General features: G+C 44.4%; 1 protein-coding gene across 5 annotated transcripts in view; it reads left to right on the plus strand.

The window, feature by feature from the left end:
- Positions 1 to 3,853: 3,853 nt before the first annotated feature.
- The window catches only part of ZNF148 (zinc finger protein 148), a 61,966-nt gene continuing 53,177 nt past the window's right edge, over positions 3,854 to 12,642 (plus strand). For all 5 annotated transcript variants that reach the window (XR_007768392.1, XR_007768391.1, XR_007768393.1 and 2 more), the window contains exon 1: positions 3,854 to 4,024. The gene's annotated coding sequence lies outside the window, so the exon portion shown is untranslated. The remainder of the gene's footprint in view (positions 4,025 to 12,642) is intronic.

The raw sequence follows: 12,642 nt of genomic DNA on the forward strand, positions 1-12,642 counted from the left end.
TGCAGATTTTAGCCCCATCCACAAAAACACTTAAGCACAAGCTTAAAGGTAAGAATGCACTAAAAGTGTTTTGCTAGACTGAGACATTTATTTGAAGCAGAATAGGAACATCATTTGCTCGTGGTCTCTAGATGTTTGACTGCCAGAGCAGGGTAGACAGACAAATCCACACACTGTTCAGGTGTACAATATCCATATTTAGGGTATTTACATGATAAAATTCCAACTTTCACATTTTTGAAGATATGGCCCACAACCCAAAGTACTGTACAGTGGTAGTCACAAAAATTAATATTAAAAATATACTGAAGAAATTATTCATAGATTTTTAAAGCCAGAAGAGGCCATTATGATTGCCTAGTCTGACTTCCTGCATAACCTAGGCCAGGGGTTCTCAATCTTTTTCTTGCTGAGGCCTCTCACAACATGCTATAAAAATGCCAGGGCCGGGGCGGGAGGGGAGAATACTCAGGGCTCCGGGGAGGGACTCTCAGCCATAGGCATAGTTTTATTTCTATTTTTTGGGGAGGGAGGGGTAAGGGGTGGCAGGGCTCGAGCCAGGGGTCCAGGGGTGTTTTCATCTTCGCTCCTTAAGGCAAATCCTGAATAACAAAGGAACACAGCAAGGAAAGTTAATACCAATTACAAAAGCTGTCTAGACTGTAGTAGAAACATCATATGGCACGTCCCGTCTTCCCAGTGGCTGCGAGAAAGTTGGAATACCTCACCAACACAGGATAATATTTTGATGGCTGTTTTTTTCTGTAACTTTTCACTAGTTTAAGGATTTACTTTTTTTATTTAATGACTGAGGTTTCTATCTCTGTGCAATCCTGGGGAATGGGTCTGGGGGCAGTGGTTAAGAAAATAAGAGTATGGAGGCCATTGGTAATCATAGTTTGCATGAGGAATATGCACATTGGTGGGAAAACTAAAACTGTAACTTCTGCAACACTTTGATCCCATTGTGTATTTGTTCCTCCACCTTCCCCAATCCTTCATCTTCTGTGTATTTAGATTGTAAACTCCTTAGTGCCCAAGCCTTTATGAGCACCATGGGAGCTCAGCTGTGGCACAGGCACTTTAGGTGCTACTGTAATGAATATTTAATAACATTAAAATAAATGAATTTTGGCAAGGATGATATCAAGTGATACATTAAGAATAAAATGTTTTAACAAGAGAACATATTATTTAGCAAATCCAAGATTCTGTGATCAATACCAATGACTATTTCAAACTATTGGAAATACATTCCTTTTTAATCTCGCTCCAACCCACCTACCCACAAAAACTCTAGTTATTGAATGCTACAACATTTCAGTATAAAGTTGAGATGCACTGTCTCCTGCAGGTTAAGTCAAGTTATGTTCTAGCTCAACTAGAAGTTATGGGCTTGGTGCAGGAATTGCTGGGTGAAATTCTGTGGCCTAAGTCAGCGGTTCTCAACCAGGGGACTGTGAGCCCTTTCGGAGGGCCGTGTGGCCCACTGGCTGAAACCCAGTGCCCCAAGCTCCAGTGCTGAAGTTGGGAGCGGCCAAAGGCAGAAGCCGGCACCCCCTGCCGAGAGCGGCCCAGGGCTGATGCCAGACCCTTCTCCCAACAGCAACCTTTAAAGAAAAGTTAAAGCTTAAAATAAGTGTACTTTTCATGACTGTGTGCAGTAGAAAGTATGGATGTGGATTTATATGACGTCAGGCTTATCCTACTGTGTGATCTCTTCTGTACCATATTTTAAATGTATCTAAATAGTTAGTATGCAGATAGCTGGCATACTTGCTGCTGCTCCTACTTCTACAGTTCTCCTGCCTTTTGGTGCTGCTGTTCCTGCAGCTTTACCTGAACCTGGCTTTATTCTGCTCCCTGTGCCTTAGGGAACTGGGGTAAAAATCTGGGGATTGGTCCTGCTTTGAGCAGGGGGTTGGACTAGATGACCTCCTGAGGTCCCTTCCAAACCTAATAAAGGGGGAGAGTTAGCTCAGTGGTTTGAGCATTGGCTTGCTAAACCCAGGATTGTGAGTTCAATCCTTGAGGGGGCCATTTAGGGATCTGGGGCAAAAATCTGTCTAGGGATTGGTCCTGCTTTGAGGGGGTTGGACTAGATGACCTCCAGAGGTCCCTTCCAACTGTGATATTCTATAACTTCTCCAGGATTCTAGACAGCTGCTCGTGCAAGTTTGTAGCACTGAGGCTGCTTGGTGCTTCTGCCCTTATGCATTTTTGACACCTGGCCTCTGGCTTGTTGCTAATGCAGGGTTCTAGAGGGTCTGTATTTTTTGTCCCTGCTGGATTCCTATACCAAGAGCTCAGCTGCCCCCCAGGTGTCCAGCACCAAGGATCTCATTGCTAATACCCCTACGGATTTCCTGAATTCAAACATTCATTGCTACCAGACTTGTAAGGTGCTTTGTCTACTTGGTACAGGTTCTTTTTGTCCTTGAAGGCATCATACACCTAGACTGTGGGAACATCTGGCTCCTAAGATTTCCTGCATACAGGATATTCAGCCTTGCTACCTCTGCAGCCTTCCTGGAGACAGGGTGCTCAGAGCTGTGCCTATTCCAACAGGTTTTGTGTACCCCCAATCCTTGGTGGGGGTGCTGCTGCTTTTGCTGATCTACACCATTCAGTTCTTCTGTTCCTGCAACTTCCTCCACATCCAATACCTTCTTATCTTCTCCAGCAGATATCTGACAGCAGATACTCAGTGCTGCAGCTCCTGCAGTTCCATATCTCATTATTGCTCCTACTGCTTTTCTTCACTTAGTGCTTGTACACCCATGTTTACTGCTACTTCTCCAGGTTTCCCTACACCCAACACACTGTAAGTTTACCTCCACAGTTAACACTGCCATTGCTGTGAATCTCCCTCTACATATGCCAGTAGCTCCGGCAGGGTTCCAATGGGCTGAGACACACCATTCCTGAGGGCTCCTTACGCTTTGTGGCTCTCAGTGCTTTGGTTTATAGCTAAGGTGACCAGATGTCCCAATTTTATAGGGACAGTCCCGATTTTGGGGTCTTTTTCTTATATATACACCTATTACCCCTCACCCCCTGTCCCGATTTGTCACACTTGCTCTCTGGTCACCTTATTTATGCCACACCATAAAGCACATGATGCTGTGGCTCACCACCACATATTTCCACACCGTGGGGCATCTAGTATTGCAAAGTCCGCTCCATCAACCTGTAGCCTGGGGTGCCCTGCCCCTATGCACTACTGCAGGGTACCCTTTTGCCCCTCCATACAAGGCCCAATTCCCAAGAGCCCACCCCCACCCTATCCCCCACTGTGACCATTCCCCAGACACCCCCCACCCCTTAGAGTTACCAGTTCTCCAGACCCCACCCCCATCCCCTAGTATGACCAGTTCCCCAGACGCCCCCACCACCTAGAGTTACCAGCTCTCCAGGCCCCACCCCCATCCCCTAGTATGACCAGCCCCCCCACTCCCTATCCCCCTAGTATGACCAGTTCCCCAGACGCCCCCACCACCTAACCAGCTCTCCAGACCCCACCCATCCCCCACGTATGACCAGCCCCCCACACAGCCCCTCTGCTCCCTGTCCCCCACTGTGACCGGTTCTCCAGATACCCGCCGCCCTCATCCCCCAGACTCCATTCCCCTACCCGCATGGCCCAAGGCGGCCGGTTCCTCAGGCCCCAGCTGCCTCCATTCCGCCGGCTCCCCAGACCCCGTTCCCCCGGGGTGCCGAGGTTCCCGCGCGCCCCAGCAGGCAGCCGCGGCTCCGTCCGCGGGGATCCCCGGCGACTCCCGGCGCCTGGGCGGCTGCGGGTCCTCCCGGCGGTTTCCCAGCCTGCACCGCGGCGCGGCGGCGCTCTGGCCGGCCTGTCGCTGTCACCGCCAGGAGGAGGCCGACGCTGCTGCGCTCCTCGAGCCGCCGAGCAGGAAGGAGCCTTCGCCGCCGCCGAACTTTCCCTCAGGGCCCAGCATGCCCGGGGCAGCGGCCCGGGGACTGTGAGCGCCGCTCCCGCCTTCCCCTCGCAGCGCCGCGGCCGGTAAGCCCCGGGGCGCGGGGGAGCTGGGTCGGCCCGGGCGCTCACGCACAGGGAGGGAGGGAAGCTGGGCCTCGCCGCTCCCTGTGCGCGGCGCTGCGGGCCAAGCGGCCCAGAGGCTCTGCGGAACCGCGAGCGGGGGGGGAAGGCCGGAGACCCCGCGGGGCTGGAGAGGCCGGAGGAGGGGGGGCGAGGAGGCTTCCACCCCCCTTTGTTGCTGTGGAGGGTGAATGTGAGGGGAGCTTCCTTCCGCTCCCCCCCCCCCCTTGATGCGGGCTGCGCTCGGGGCTTTCCCTGGCGGAGTCTGAGTTCGGGGCAGGAGGTGGAGTGAGGGCTGCTGCTGCGCCGCGAGCGGGGCTCGCACTTGGGAGACTGACGGACAAAGACGGAGGAGTGAGATTCGGGGATATGGAGACAGGCGGACAGACCTAAAGACACCCCCTTCCCCCCACTGTCTGTTGTTCTCGGAAAGGGGAGCTGCCGATTTGGGGATTTAATCTTCCAATGCCGCCGCCCCCCTTTCTTGGCAGCTTTGCGAGTCGTCTCTCTAGTGTCAGGAGCTGCTAACAAGTGCTTGCTTGGAAGTCCTCAGACAAGAGAGAGAAAAAGGGGATGGCGGAGTTATGAGGGGTATTTAATTGCGATTTAAACTCCCCCCCACCCCCAATACCCTTGTCAGATCTTAGTTTGGATTAGCACAATAGTGAGTCTTTTTCTTTAACGGTGCATAGACATGGGCTAGACATCAGTGTTGCAAATATAATGCATTCTGTTTAGCTAACCTTTTCCAATTCCATAAACCTTTTTGAGTTTTTAATTGAGAATGCTGTATAATGATGTAAAGTATTATTATACATAGAATCCAGTGAGCAAACTTTTAAGTTTGTTTCTCAACTCCACCTGGAATATGACCATGGATGATAAAGTAAAAGTATATGATTCTGGAAAGCTTGAAGTTTAAGATGAGACTGAGGGAGATGGTGGTTTCACAACACATTGAAAAAAAGATTATTGGAAAGGCAAACTACATAAAATGAAAACTTTTATTAAAATAAAAACAAAACAATAAAGATTCCCTTTAATGTTTTAGATTAAGGCCGAGCCCATACAAACTTTAACATTACTTTTCAAAGTCACCAGGAGTATGTACCTGGAACTTGAGCTCTCTGAACACAGTGGATCATCCATGTTCAGATCTACTTCTTTGCTTGTGGGGAGCACGGTCACTACACTTTCTCTAGGTTTGAAGATCCTTGCCTGAGGAGGTAAAAGAGGTTGAGGAATGGTATCATCCTATCCCATTTCCTGCAGGGAGTCATGTTATACTGGAGGTCAGACTAGAAGATCTAATGGTCCCTTCTAGACTTAAAATGCTTCAATTTACAAAAAAAAGTTTATACTCCTTCAGGCTGCATTAACTTTTCTGTATTCCCTTGGCATCCTGTGGTACTCGTGCATGCTTCCAGAGACAGCTGTCATTGAGGGAAGCCTGGACAGTGCTGGGGGGCCCACAGCCTCTCAGACATAGTCTTCTGTGGATCTAGTGGAATTTAACATCTCTGGGTTGGAATCCTGTTGGTTTCACAGCAGGGACAAATGCTGATCTCCCAGGAATGGTTAGAGGAAAACTCCGCAAGATCAGCTTTACTAAGTCAGTCCTCCCCACTATAAAAATCCCTTTCATGAGTTTTTATCAAGAAGGATTGCAGAATATTTATATATTAAAACAAACAAGAAACAGGGACTGTTTAATTATGATCATTGTATTTTTTGTTACTGATTTTTTAAAAGTGTTTTCTTCATAGCTGTGTCTGAGCATATGTAGAAATTCTAAAAAAATAGTTATTTGGCCAATATAACTTAAAAACAAAATAGTCTAGTCTCTTGTATTTGACTATACAATGTAGCATTCACATTTTCTGCCCTCACCGCCTCAGGCAAAAGTCTGGGATAACAAGTGTATATGTAATATATATTTCTGGTGTGGTTCTTGATTGCTTTATTGTCTTGTATTTAATTTCTACCCTATTCCAAATTTAAGTCCAGATCCTGCAAACACTTAGAAATACATTAATTTTAATGGAAAGTCTTTAATATAACAGATAATGATATTGTCAGTTTATAAGTCTCTAAATATTAGCACTTTATTCTGACGGGAAAATGGCATTCTATTGAAGTTGAAAATTGCTGCTTCTAATTTGTGAACTTCTGTGACGACAACGTTAGTGGTGTTTTAAGACAATATTATGGACATACTTTGACCCAGTGAAATATTATGAACTCAAATATAAAAGAACTGAGTTTATATTCCTGACAGTTCATGGACAGGACTGTGCACCACAGATTTGGTGATGTAAATTTGGAAATGGTGGAATTAAAGTTTTCAATTGTGAGTTCAGTCAGTTTAGACTAAGTTTCAAAAACCTAAAAGAGTTTTGGGGATGAAAATGTGATCAGTCACCATTTTTTAGTGTTTTGGAAAAATCCTGGACAGGGTTGACATTTTGCCTTCTACTAGAAATTAATTATGTCTGTGGTGGCAAGGATCTTTGTCGTTTTATTCCCCTGTGAAGAAGAATTTTAATTGTGCTATTGTTCCATTGTAAATATCTCCAGTGGAGACATTTATGTACTTAGGTCACTTAGGAAAGTTAAGGTGAATCAGTTAGAGATTTGAAGTCAGTGTGCATAAATCAGGGTGTTAAACTCCCATATGGAGGCTCCTACTCAAGAGTAAAATGGTTTTAAATTATAATGAACTAAGACCACCTAATCCTGAATGAAACCATCCACATGGGGGTTAAAATGATTTAACTTAGGGTTATGTCTACACTTCCAGTGCTATGGTAGCACAACTGCAGTATTGCAGCTATGCTGCTGTAATGTGGACACGTACTATAGTGAGGGAAGTGTTTTTTCCATCTCTATAGTAAATTCCCCCCATTCTGATGCTTTAGCTAGGTTCATGGAAGAATTCTTCCGTTGACCTAGCTGCATTTACAGTGGGGGGTAGGTTGACCTAACTAGGTCGCACAGGGTGTGACATTTTTCACAGCCCGTAGTGATGTAGCTAGGTCAACCTAAGTTTTAGGTGCAGACCAGGACTTATGTGCATGAACTCACACTTCTGGTTGATTCACCTTAACTTTCCTGAGGGTTTGTCTACATGGTGTGGCAGTGCTCACCAAAAGGGTGTATGCAAATTGTAGAGTGCTCTAATGTGTTTCATGCCAACTGTCCTGTGTAGACCCTGCTGACGCATTGTAAAAGGTTCCTAGTGTGTGTTAATGTAGTGAAAGCAGCAAAGAATCCTGTGGCACCTTATAGACTAACAGACGTTTTGGAGCATGAGCTTTCGTGGGTGAATACCCACTTCCTCAGATGCATGACATGCTCATGCTCCAAAACGTCTGTTAGTCTATAAGGTGCCACAGGATTCTTTGCTGCTTTTACAGATCCAGACTAACACGGCTACCCTCTGATACTTGTTAATGTAGTGCTATTTCAAATGAGACTGTCAGTGCACGCTAGGTACTTTTTAGAGCATGTCAGGAAGGTCTACACGAGGCAGTTAGAATGCAATACATTAAAGCATTCTACAGTTTGCACACCCTGGTAATGTGCACTGCTGCACTATGTCGACAAGTTTGAGTGTCCCTTTGTAGAAAAGCCCTTAGGCTGTGCATGCTTAGAGTAGCTTGCAGGAATGGGCTCCTAATTCCAGTTTGTCAGAAATATTGTCAGATAGATTAGGCTTAATTTCGTTTTGGTTTTTAAAAATGCAACCTCCCCTTTAATATTAAGAGATGTGTTTTTGTGACATTAAAGATACATAAATAAATTACAAGTTTTCTCTTTGGGTTTAAACATTATCCTGCAATGTTTGCTGGTTAGCATTGTTCAGGAGAACCTGAAAGTGAAACTGACATGTCTATTTGTATTGTTCAAACTGAGTGAAGGGCTAAAATTAAATCAGCAAATTAAATTATTTTAGTTGAAATCATCTACATTGTTACGTTTTTCATTTGTCTAGACGTTTTCATGAAAGCTGCCTTCTCAAATCGCCACATAGTGATTGGAGAATAGACTGAGGCCCTTAGCATGCAGTCTGATCTGTATAGGTGGACGCTTACGCTCAAATGAAGTCCCACTGAAGCTACTGAGTCTCCACATGGACATACTGAAATACAGATAAAGACCTTTGAACAAATAGTGAATCCCCGCATACAAATTGCTTGATGTCCCTAAGGAGCAGAAAGTTAACTGTTGACAGGACATGGACTGTCAGCAAGGCACAAACCATTGGCTCCAGCTGTTAACTCTGGAGTGAGCACTCTTGTTAGAGAGTTTTTCACAACATTTATCTTCAGTTACACAGATTCTCTCAGCTACTTTATTTTAGTACTTTCCAGTGAAGTTAAAAACACTATCCCATCTGTTTAGCTCATTAGTACTGTATATACATTCTAAACATTCAATTATTTTTAGGGTTTTTTAATCTTCATATTTATATAGCAGAGTGTCCTTTTATATATCAGCAACAATGCTTTAAGCTACATGTGCAATAATTAACATACCGCTTGAACATATCTTACTTACATGTAGTACACAATATGAAATAACATATTCAAAGACTATTACAATAGGATTTGTGATTAAAAAATGTGATCTTGAATAGATTGCATAATGAGATTTTTTCATATGTAGTCAGCAGTTCAAATAATATATCAGAAAAACTTAAAATTATTTTCTCATATTGCTTGGTGTGTGTCTTGATTTTTTTAAAAATTTTTTTTTAAATGTGCAGAAAGAAGATTTACCTTCCTTTGGAAATGCACTGAGAAGTATATCATGCAGAGAGATAGATCTACATATGCATATATTTCCAATGACATTTTTAATGTATTGAAATGATTCTGGTAACCCAGTCTACACAATGTCTGGAATTATATATTAAAAAAAAAATCAGATAGGAATTTTAGAGCAAAAGTACTATTTTTTCAGCATTTATGCTTAGGATATTGTCAGACAGGGCTGGATTAACCTTTTGTGGGCCCTGGTGCCAAACATATTTGTGGGCCCCCATGTAGTCATTGTGGGCTCCAAGTGTGGGCCTGGTGTGGCAGTGCTATTGGTGCCATAGTAAGAAGTGAAAACATTATCTACTGCCTGGTACTGAATCTCAGAGACATTTTTCATTTTGATCACACATCTCTGCGTGACTTGATGCATTGCCACACACAGCACCCTCAGTCCCCAGTTTTTCTCATTAAGCTGTATATAAATGTGGGTTTACCCGTGTCCATAGTAAGCAGTAATTTCACAGTAATCACGGGAAACTCCCCACAGATTTATCTCCTTCCTTATTCCGACCTTCTGTAGCCATGTCTCCAGTACCACCCCATGTCAGCGGTCACAGTATGTGGTTCTGGGCTCAGGTCAATAAAGTTTCACAGCCAGCAGATACTTGATAAATTCTGACAAATCCCTTCCTCAGCACTCATTCTGCCATTTGAGCAAGCCACTTGCAAACACCATTTTCCCAAAGTGAGGACTTAGCTCCTGGGAACCTGAAGTCTCCAGCCTTTTTCCCTCTGCTCCCATCCACTGCTTGGTCACCACCATGTCGCCCTATGCTTGTTTCCCTATTACCTTGGACATGCTCCCTAGCCAGCTGGGGCTGTTCTCCCCCTGCAAGCCTGATCTGCTTCCTCTTTCCCTGCTCCAGTTGGAATTGGAAGAGGTTCAGAAAAGGGCAACAAAAATTATTAGGGGTGTATAACGGCTTCTGTATGAGGAGAGATTAATAAGACTGGGACTTTTCAGCTTGGAAAAGAGGCAACTAAGGGGAGATATGATAGAGGTCTATAAAATCATGAGTGGTATAGGGAAGATAAATAACGAAATGTTATTTACTCCTTCTCATAATACAAGAACAAGGGACCACCAAATGAAGTTAATAGGTAACTGGTTTAAAACAAACACAAGAAAGTATTTTTTCACACAATGCATTGTCAACCTCATTGTCAACCTCTGGAACTCCTTGCCAGAGGGTGTTGTGAAGGCCAGTATTATAACGGGGTTCAAAAGGGAGCTAGATAGATTCATAGAAGATAGGTCCATCAATAGTTATTAGCCAGGATGGGCAGGAATGTTGTCCCTAGCCGCTGTTTGCCAGAAGCTGGATTGGGTTGGCGGCACTAGGGGTTCTAAATTCTCAAAGCTGGTCCTAGGCAGCTGCAGACTCGAGTTAGGTGCTTCCCTCCTCTAGGCCATGGCTTTAAGTACCTGAGGTGCCCATCACCTGCAGCGGAGACCACCAATTCCTACTCACCCCTCAGCTAGCAGATAGTCAAGCAAAAAGTACGGCCTGAATGATTTTGGAGGCTGGAGTGCCAGGAGGTTCCCATCCCTGAGCAGCGGCTCTGCAACAAGCTCAGATGGCCCCTCTCAGCTGTGGGACCAGGACCCTGTGAAGACAGTGGAGTTACCCTGTGTATAACCAGTCCTGTCCAAAGCCTATTGAAGTGAGTGGGAGTCTTTTCATTGTCTTTAAAGGACTGCATATAGAAGCAAAGGACCCTATTCTAGACTCTAGGAGCAAAGTGTATTCTAAACTGCACTGGTTTATTATTGTAACAGGAAGGTCTCACATTAATTAGTGAATAAGCAACACCCCCTACAGCACCTAACTTTTTCTGATGGGCCTCCTGCCCAATTACTAAATGTAAACCTGTTTAGCTTACAAGGGATGAACATATCAGGTAGTATGGTTACAAAAGCAAGGCAGTTCTGAGTTCCAAAGTAGGAATTTTGTATGTGCACAGAACACGCACAGGATTGGTTCCTGCATGGTTACAGAGCTGCAGGTAAGTGGAACAATTTTCAGCTTGCGTGATCGGAAGATTTCTGGATCCATATTATAAGACTGTCCTATGTAAATGAGGAAAAGTTGAGGTGCCTTTGTTATTCTTTTCTTCCACTCTTCTTTGCTGTGGGGAATTTGCCAATGCAATATTACTGTCTTCTTTTTAAACAAATAAAACTAAAAAAAAAAAAATGGCACTGGCTGTTGAAAATAGCAATTCCAGTCCTTGTTAGTAGTGGGAATACCCCAGCATTTGTTGCTCAATTTTATCCTACTTTTTCTACACCAAATTACAGTGGATCAGTATATTTGATTTAGGAGAAATGAAGTAACAGCTGCCCAATTGAGCTTGAGCACTCCTGAATTTTGAGAGTGTTCAAATCAAGAAGGCATTTGCTAGATTCCCTTTCTTAATATTGGATAAATATGGAAAGGAAAAGTCAATTTCTGCTTCCATGGCTCAGATGTGGAAATCCTGCTGCATGCCTGGTACCGTACCTAAAGCCGCCCAGGTCCTCCAGTAAAGTCTCTCCTCTCTTACTTTTCATTTTCACTTCTCCTGGTGGCATCCCAATACCTCCCTTGCTAGGCTTCAGGTAGAGAGGTGCATTGTCCATTCATTTTACCCAGTTCCTTCTTTGGGGGCTGCCAGGCGAGGTCACACTAGCATCCCATATCCAGACTGGGGAAGTTTTCTGAGGGTGATATCTGGGCCAAAGCCTTCTACTACTTGGGCATACTTGTTCCCCATTCACAGGGCCACCCCCTTCTAGCAGCCAGCTCTCCATTCACAGGAAGCTGCAGTGCATGGGGTCTTAGCTTCCTTACTCTTTCCCCGTCCCTTTCCTGTTGATAGCAGCCAAGGGAATGCTGGGAAGTGTAGTTCCTTCCCTGCTCCAGGGCCAGCTCTCTAGGCAGGGAGCTGGCCAAGGAACTACAGCTCCCAGGGCCCCTTGGGTTTTCAGCTCCCATGCTGGATCCCTGCTGCTCCAAGGCTCCGCTTGTGCAGCGCTGCGAGAGGGGAGTGAGTGTTATGGGCCCCCTTCTGAGCTTGGGCCCGGCATTATGGTGCCATTGGTGCCATGGTAAATCCAGTACTGTTGTCAGATTTTTCTTATGTTCAGGAATACAGTATAATTAAGCAGCAATTTTTACTAGTGATGAAATATATTTAGGTTTAAATATGCCTTCAGCATTTTATTGAGTTGTGGAAAAATAATGTGGGAAATTGTTGTTTAACTGTATATCCTGTATGTATTGGTCTGATTTTGGAGCTAGTCTTCTGAACTGCTTTTATTGACAGTTTAGTATTACAGTATCTGCATCTTGTCACAATTTGTACAGAGAACTTTTAAGACAGTGCGGTCTGATTCTTTTATGGCTTGGATGACATTTTTATAACTGCAGAATTAAATAGTCTGATGATAAAATGAAACCTGTGTGGGCAGAAGATCCAACCTGCAAACAGCAGAAGGATATAATTTGTGAGCAACCTATCAAGTATAAACTGTCTATATCTCTAGCACGGAAAAATCAAGAAGCATGTAAAATGACTGTAAAAATAATTCCTAGCAATAGCAAGTTATTTTAATAATGCATAAAGTTGTTGTAATGACTGTATGGATAAACTCTCTAAAGTGGGAGGCTATATGCAATTTTAGAACAAAGCTGCATACACATAGGGTAAAATATGCCCATTCTTAAAAATTGCAAAGATTAACTTAATGCTCTTGTAATATTCCACAATGTCTGT

Source organism: Gopherus flavomarginatus, chromosome 10, assembly GCF_025201925.1.
Source record: "Gopherus flavomarginatus isolate rGopFla2 chromosome 10, rGopFla2.mat.asm, whole genome shotgun sequence".
Classification (NCBI taxonomy): Eukaryota; Metazoa; Chordata; order Testudines; family Testudinidae; genus Gopherus; species Gopherus flavomarginatus.